The sequence below is a fragment of the Acipenser ruthenus genome, chromosome 8 (assembly GCF_902713425.1).
Source record: "Acipenser ruthenus chromosome 8, fAciRut3.2 maternal haplotype, whole genome shotgun sequence".
NCBI classification, from domain to species: domain Eukaryota; kingdom Metazoa; phylum Chordata; class Actinopteri; order Acipenseriformes; family Acipenseridae; genus Acipenser; species Acipenser ruthenus.
The window spans coordinates 48,200,331-48,208,894 of NC_081196.1; the positions used below are offsets into that span (position 1 = coordinate 48,200,331).

At 35.4% G+C, this 8,564-nt stretch overlaps 1 long non-coding RNA gene across 4 annotated transcripts; it reads left to right on the plus strand.

The window, feature by feature from the left end:
• The first annotated feature begins 1,762 nt into the window (after positions 1–1,762).
• On the plus strand, positions 1,763–8,182 carry LOC117407026 (uncharacterized). 4 transcript variants are annotated; one of them, XR_004545015.2, is made up of 8 exons: positions 1,764–1,837; positions 2,308–2,359; positions 2,870–2,999; positions 3,571–3,740; positions 3,803–3,882; positions 4,872–5,004; positions 5,951–6,051; positions 7,052–8,180. It is a non-coding gene; the product is annotated as an uncharacterized LOC117407026 (long non-coding RNA). The 4 variants fall into 4 exon arrangements; XR_004545016.2 differs by having other exon boundaries at positions 3,631–3,740; XR_004545014.3 differs by having other exon boundaries at positions 1,763–1,837; positions 2,870–3,740; positions 7,052–8,182.
• Positions 8,183–8,564: the final 382 nt, after the last annotated feature.

Consider the following 8,564-nt stretch of genomic DNA (forward strand, 5'->3'; position numbering starts at 1 on the left):
GCTGCCCTATTACTCCACACTGCTGCCTTATACACTGCATATACAGAATATTAAGTAGATGCCACTGCTGCATATACAGTATATTACATGCTGAATGAGACTTACGTGGTGATTTCTCAGATGGCTTTTGAATAGTGCTACTGCTACTGCTTGCCTCTGAGTTTTCTTTGTTCTGTTCTCTGACTAAATAAATACCACAGTATATTTGCCAATTTTTCTGTAATTCTTAGTGACAGAGTTGAAGAAAGAAAAAAAAAAAGATTATTGAGTGATTTTAAATGCTGTTTCAGTTGTATGTTGACATTTTTACCTACAGAAACACTGTGTAGTAATATTAATAGATCAGGTAAGTAAGTTGGTCTATGATGTCATAGCCGTGCGGTAAGACAATTATTACCTCACGGTCATGTGATCTTGTTCAGCCAATCACAGCACTTAATTTATCCAAAAGATGATTTCTAGACATTGCCAATATGTTTACTAGAACATTGTAATATCAAAATATTTTACTTCACACTGTTGGTGTATATTTTAAAAAGTCCATGTATGTACCTGGTCATGCCTAAAATACACCAGTGGTAACTAAAAAAAAGCTTTGCCAAGTCATGTTCCTTACTGTAAGTATGCAGAACAGAAAAATAAATCTATATTTAAGGACAACGAATATGCCAACACTTTCAAGAAAGAATGCTATTTAAAGCTTGCAGAGTTTGAATTGAAATGTTCTGATAAAAAATGTATTTCATTGTCATAAATGAGAAACCCAGTAAACAAATAAATTATTTTAACAGCTCAAAATATTAACATTTGGCCAAATATAGAAATGAATATAATGTATAGCGTGGAGTAGTGGTTAGGGCTCTGGACTCTTGACCGGAGGGTTGTGGGTTCAATTCCCAGTGGGGGACACTGCTGTTGTACCCTTGAGCAAGGTACTTTACCTAGATTGCTCCAGTAAAAACCCAACTGTATAAATGGGTAATTGTATGTAAAAATAATGTGATATCTGTATAATGTATAATGTGATATCTTGTAACAATTGTAAGTCGCCCTGGATAAGGGCGTCTGCTAAGAAATAAATAATAATAATAATTCATCATACCCTTAACAATAGCAGCCCTCCATGCAGTTACCCAGACCCTTCTGCTTTCACATGACTGTTGCTGAATAGTTGCACACAAATCTCACTTTTTTTCTAATTTGACCTACATTCAAAATTAGTCTTTTACTGACATCTTGCGGTTCATTGGCACAACATTTACTATTACAAATTACTAGTTTCCTGCTTCAGATTTTATCAGTACATTTTACAATTGTATTAAGACTGAAAATATTTATTTTGTAATTAATTTCATGAATCGACTGTCCTTCGTATTTATTGTTTGGTAACATAAATGTATTTTATAATATTAAAAACCTTTTGGTTCTCAATTTGACAACCAAATGCTCAAATAAGATGTCCCGCTTTTGTAACACGTCACTACGATCTGTGTACTCATCCTTGTGTCTCAAAACACGAGTTAAATATTCTGCCTCTGCTAAAACACAACATAAACACCAACAATTAACCATGAACGTTATTGTCCTACTGTGTCAGTAAATACCGACTTATACGCAGCTATCACCACCTAACACCGAACACCAACCTTACCCACAATAGAAAATACATTTCAAAAAGCGCACGATACGATGCATTTTCAAATGTAGTTCGGTTAAAGAACTACAAATCCCAGAACAAATTTAGCGTATAAAGCTTCGTGTATGTTTCAGAGTGCAAAAGTCTAATAGATTTGCAGGACATACTCACGGGTATTTCTCAAGGGAATGAAAAACAAAGGTAATTTAATATATGCGGTAGAAATGACAGTCGCGATCAGTGTGTATATATTGTAAGGCTATTGATATAAATTAAATTATATACGTGTTATTTGATATTTATATTTTGTATAATATTATTAATACAGTACAGTACTTTCTGGTAGTGTATAAGTTTAGATGAATATCATCAGTCCACTTATTTAGTATTAGTTTTTATTTTCTTTCAAAGCGTGTTTTATATGCACGTTGATTATGTTTATTTAACAAAAATCCATTTTGTAATCGTATATATTAGTTTTATAGGAAATTAATATTTATATTCCCAAACAGTAGACATTTCATTGAGCATAGGTACTGTATGGTAGAGTAGGTACTGTAAGCTCAGCAGCGTGTGGTGCTGTTGTGTACTGGCTACAGAAGAAGAGGGTGGCAGGTTGGTCGTGCACACCCTTCTCCATATGAACTCAAACTGGTTCTGGTTTTGTTCAGACATGGGACCAGGACTCCGTTGAAATCGATACCGGACATACAAGAGGTACCGGTAAGAAACGACTGAAGTTGTGTTTTTTATTTCACAAATATTTTTATATTCGTAAATTATATTTTACCTATATTCGTTACAGAATAATTGCACTGTATTGGTTCATAAGAAATGCCATTTTAACTGATTCTAAAGTATACGTTTCTTAGTTTGATACACTGTACAGACTGAGAATTTTAATTGGGTCATTGTGTGAACTAAAAAAAAATATATATATATATATATTATAAATAAATAATAATTTTGCTTTTGGCTGGTTCCAAAGCTTTGTGTACAATCTCCTTGATGGAGCTGAATAGAGTGCTTTGGACTGCAGCAATCAGCATTGCACAAATACTGAAAAGATGGCTGTTGCCAGGCAACACAAAGCCCCATAATGCTTTGCTGAAAACAAAGACAGAGAAGAACAGTTGAGACCAAAAAAAAAGATTAATGAGTGATAACATAAAGTACATTTTGTAAGTACTGTGTGTGTTCAACTTAATGCACCCACTGTTTGTTCTACCACAGGCTGAATGGGTTCCAAACCTTTTGAAAGATCCTTCTCACACATCTATGAATTATGCAGTCACTGACCTGAGTGGTGGTCCCAAACCACCCTCCCCGATTGAGGACAGCTACAGAGTGCACACACGCTAGGGTGGGTCTACCTTGGGTTGAAATTGGCGTTTGAAACCTCTGTATGTTGCTCAAACCTTTGTTTTTGTTTTTAAATAATATAGTTGCACACAAATTATGAATTGGTATTACTATAAATAATGTCTTTGGATCAGTAATGTCTTAATCACCACTGAATTCACATACAATCTGAAAGGAGAAAAAATCATGTAAATATTATAAAATGATAAACAAACACCTTCAGAATACTTAGAACTTGGATTATAGTACTTTTTTAGGTTCCAGTTTTGTACAATTAACAGACGCTTTATCTCTTTCAAAAACACAACAGTTAATTAAAGACTGGAGGATATGCTTTGAAAATGATGCCAGTAGAGTAAATGGTGTATATCTCCTCATGCTAGTTTTCTTTTCTCTTTTATTGCCACTGTCCTCAATACAGTGGATGAGAATTGCTAAAGCTGCAACAGCTTTGGTGGTGAATAAAATGATTATGGCCAGAGATAATTGCTGATAAGGTTGTAAATTAACCCTCCAATTTAAACTATATTGCTTGAGCTTTGCTTTCAAGTATATTATTTTCTCATGTACAGTACATGTGAGCCATATAGCCTGTTTCTTTACGACTGAAGGGAGGGACATTTCCTGTCCAGCTTACCATTTTAGGAAAGCAGCAGCTGTACGATCTGGGAGCCCGAATAAGAAAAACATACATAGAGAAGTTCAACTTTCTCTCCCCGATCTTCAGGTCTTCAGAAGTCTAGTAAGTTTTTTTTTTTTTAATTGCCCTTCTGCTAATTAAATTATGTGCATTTTATCACCCAGTGTCTGTTCCACTAACATTGTACGAACCATCGAATCTGCAACGTGCTTGCTGGCTGGGTTATTTCAGCAGAAGCAGGAAGGTGAGTTTTATTCTCCTGCACTGGGGGTGTAAACAGTATGTATGTATGTCACACCAAAGAGTTTGCATGCACCATTTATCTTATTGTAATGGAAATTAGTAATCTATCAGAATCTGGGAGTAAGACATTTCCTTAAATCACGGGACTAAGAAAGGGCTCTATCATATTAAAACAACATCCAATCGTTTTATTATGTTGAGCATTTGCATACATCTGTCATATTGACTTGAAACAATGTTTCTGTACATAATCCGTCCAAACCAATATGAATTCTGTATTTCTGTACAGATAAAAGCGTTTATATGAAACCAGACCACTAGGTTCCTTAAAATATGGATGTATTTTATGTGAAAATGTTAGCTTGTCTGCCTTGATTGTAAACACTGTATACTACAGAGGATGTCAAAATGTGGTATGATGTGCACTCTTGGGCATTACAGGGTTAAAGTGTTACAGAACATCCTGCAGTGTTTATCTTTGCTGTGTCCCATGTGGGTCTGTATCGCAGTGTTATCATTTGAAACATATTGTTAATCGTACATCATGGTTCATAATTTAAATCAGATAGGTAATATATTTCTCAACATTTACTCAGGAGCGTTTGCCATGAGAAAACAAATGTCTTTAAAGGATTGTACCTAGACCACGCTCCGTCCTTCAACAATGCTGGTTTTCTGTTCCCACAATACACCACTCATTTCAACCAGAGCTCCAGCATTGCAGCAGCAGGGAACGGGAGCCGGATACACTGGAAAGTTTGAAGAAAAAATCTCTTTCTCCTGTTGAATGTTCCCAAGTAAAAGCTGAAAAAAAGTACTTCCCTTTTTTAATGCATATATTTATTTATTTTATACAAAAAAATAAATTAATTAAACTATCAGCAATATGTTGAAATCAAATTGCTGCGATGTGAACAGCACGTAATACAGCAAAGGAAAGTAGCCACTGCAAGGCGTTCTTGAACACTTTAAAGTATCCTTTTTATTTAGACACAGATGGACTGAGTCTGCTTTACTCCCTGACATCGTTGAGGATCTGAAACGGATACAGAGCTTATTGGGGATTGTTGGGCACAAACATGTAGATTTCATTCAAATACAGGACGACCTGGTGGCTAAAGAGGTAATACAGCAGCTGTGTTTTTTTTTATTATTTTGTTTTGTTTTTTGGCCCTTGATAATGGTTTAAAAAGACAACAACAATAAGTTTGTATTCAAATACTGTAACACAGCATTTTTTTTTTTTCCACTGCTGGCATTAAGTCGCTTGGAGTATATCCATGCATGCTGTGGCTTGCACAACATGCATGGCTATGCACCAAGCACAGAATTATGCTACTAGCACAGAACAAACCATGGAGAACTCAACGACTTAATAATAAATGCCCATAAGGGGTTGTGTTAAAGCCTATATCACATGATGTGTGATATTTGACACCACAGAGTAGCATGATGCTGAATGAATGAATCTAGCCTTAAAAGCAGATATTCTCTTTGTTAATAATCCATATGATATGCACATGGGCTTCAACAGCACCCCCTTTTTTGCCAGTGCAAAAATTCAGCCTGCTACATCAACTAGATAACACTATGTAACACAATTTTTGTTCCTGGGTAGTAAGTGTTATTTCCTAATTGCTTATGCCTCAAAAGTATAGACAATGGCTATTATTCCCCACAAACTTTGCTTTTGTGACCAGGACAGTGATATTTTGAAATTTACCTATTTTCCAGAACATTCCAGATAGATTCAGTGCTGAGTAAACTTGGAGTAACTTCTAGAACTTTCTAGAACTTTCCAGTAATATAAATAGTAGTATAAATACAGGGGCCTTAAGCCCACTAGTTCAGTTTAGTTCCAGCTGCCTAAGTGGATACATATCTTGTTATTACATTGTTATTTGTTACACGGTGTAATCCACAGTATGGATATACCTCAAGCCAAGCAGCTCTATGTTATACAACTAAATCATGAAAGTGCACTGCAGTTTTAACCATTGGTAATTAACAGATTGTCTTCTTGGAAGGCATCACAATACAATCTAAGACTGTATGTCTGCTTGTTTCAGGCACATGGTTTACCGTGTCCCACCATGCTGAAGAACTGGCAGAAGACAGTTGAAGAGCGAGCTGTGGAAATGGTATATTACATCTATGAACCAAGTAAAAGGTAAATATGGGCAATCACCACTTTTCCTGTAGCTTTTAGTACTACAGCTCAAGTTCTGCCACGGAGAAGGGAATGACTGTTTTTACATTATCAACATAGCTTTTTAAGCTATTGTTGTAAATGTACCTTGTATTTCCTTAGTATTCTTATTGCAACAAAATCTCAGATGCCAGGACTGGCGCCACGTTGGTATTCTGATGTCAGATTAGGTCACAAAAAGTTAGGTTACAAAAAACATTTCAAATATAAACCTTGAATTGAATGGTAGGCGTGTCACGTGGTGATGAAATCATCACACCAGGGGAAGAATGTTCAGCATAGATTAAGATACAAGTCACATTGTTATTGCTGGAAATACTCTTCTCCAAGATCACTGTATCGATTATCAAGATTGAGGCCAAAACTAAGTACTCGCTGATGCTGACTGGCTTGAAATAAAAACATTTAAAAAACTGACATAAACAAAATGTTTCTGTTAAGTATATGCATCAGTACATGTACATTTGTGACTATTCCTAAATATTGTTCATTAGTGAATCAGAAAAGCTCTAGAGGGTGTGCGTTTATTTGATTTTTTTTTTTTTCTGCTACTGAAAACCTTCAGTTGTCTGTCGGACCATTGCTTCACACCTTGATGGCCAATATTGAGAAGAAAATTGAGAAGTCTTCAGATGATTCCCGGGGGGGTAGCAATGAAAACTGACAATGAAAATAATATTTTATTTTATTGATAAATACTATGGCTTGTATAAACCACCACTAGTTTCTCACTCTTGTTACAACAGGTACATGGATTGAAAATAAATACTGTAAGTCTTAGGCAATCATTAAAATTAGATACCAAATAATGACAGGCTCAGTGTTCAGTAGAACTTCAATAGGCACCTGGAAAAGCCATGCAAACAAGAACGTGTATTGTTTGTTTGTTGCAGTGACATTGAGCTCGTAAAAACTAGTTTTATTTTTTATTTTTCACTGACTGTTTTTCCTTCCAAATTAGGAGCAGCTTGTCAGAGGCTGCACTGATGTCGTCTGCCCACTGAATGAATTCAGAAAAGCCCTTTTACCCTACATGCTGGATTCCAAGAGACATGGTGCTCTCTGTAATCAAACTGAAAATATTACTAAATGAATAGTGGTTTACTTGAATTTTGGTATTTATTCATTTTCTGACAATACCAGATCTTGGACTTGGGAAGACAACAGTAGTGCTAATCAGGGTCTGTGAATCCATGTTAGTATTTTTGTTTTCATAATTTTTGGCGTCTTGCACTGAAATAAATAAACTGGATGGTATTTTCAGTAGCAAATACAGGGCTTGAGTATTTTCTTTGAGTTTGATTTAGAAAGTATAACTTAAAACACTCAATGAGATAAAACTAGAAGACAAGTCAAGTTGTGCACAAATATTTATTCTGCCGTTTTATTTTGTGGTTTTTTTTTGTCACAATCAGTATTTTGTTAAGCAGTATAAGATGTGATCAGCATTAAAAGATTATATTGTTTAAAAGATGGTGCTTAAATAAAAAATGGATGCAAAGTAGGAAACATTAGTCACATTGCACAAGTGGGACTACATAGGATTGGATACACGTGGAGAACATAGGAATGTCAGTAGACAAGTTCATTTCTGCAAATGTAAACAGAATCCATGGTCAATATGTCATGATGAGCAGCAACACAATTCCCATCTGGCAGCTCCTTTTCCTTTACCTGGGGATAGTAGAGTATGGTTGTGCTTGTCAACAGGTGGCTAAGTGATATTTACCCAAAGGTTTGCATTAGGTCTGTGAAACTGAACAGGGCAATTCCATGGCTAAACAACCAGGACTGCTCCAGTCTGACCATTACAATACATGTGTATTGTTTGTGTATTTGCTAAAAGCATGCACAATTTCATCAATATATCTTGAATATGGGTCCTAGAAGCACAGTACCCAAATATAGATTATAAAAAGCTGTCCATATAAATAATTTTTCATTTTATTGCATTGCACAAACTAAAAACATAGCTATAAATGTTTAATTGTTTTTTGAAAAAAATATGATTGCACCTATTAAATAATAACATTTTTGCTTAAATTCCTGTTTGTTGTTCAAAGTTGACCAAGAGTTCACGTTTTCAGGTTTTCACACAGTGAATAGAGGCTACCATGTTTACAGCTGCATGTCTCCAGCAAATACATTGCTGGTTGATACTGTACTGCGAAGGAAATAGAAAGTGAAATATCTGGTTGATTGCTGTAGAAAGACCCAATGCTTTTATTCACTTGTTTTCTAAATTCCACTGATAATAGTGAAGAGAAAACATGGTGAAAACATGTATCCTGCTAATAATATCCAACCGCAGCAGTATCAAATTCTCTTAATTTAGTGAAACGCCTCAAAAAGAAGAACACGTTCCTTATGCAGTTGTCTGCACTAATGCTCCACCCCAAGAAGATGGGAAATCTTGTAGCCTTCATGTAAAGTACTGGAGGATAAGAAAGGGAATTTGGCAGTTGTCATGGTTG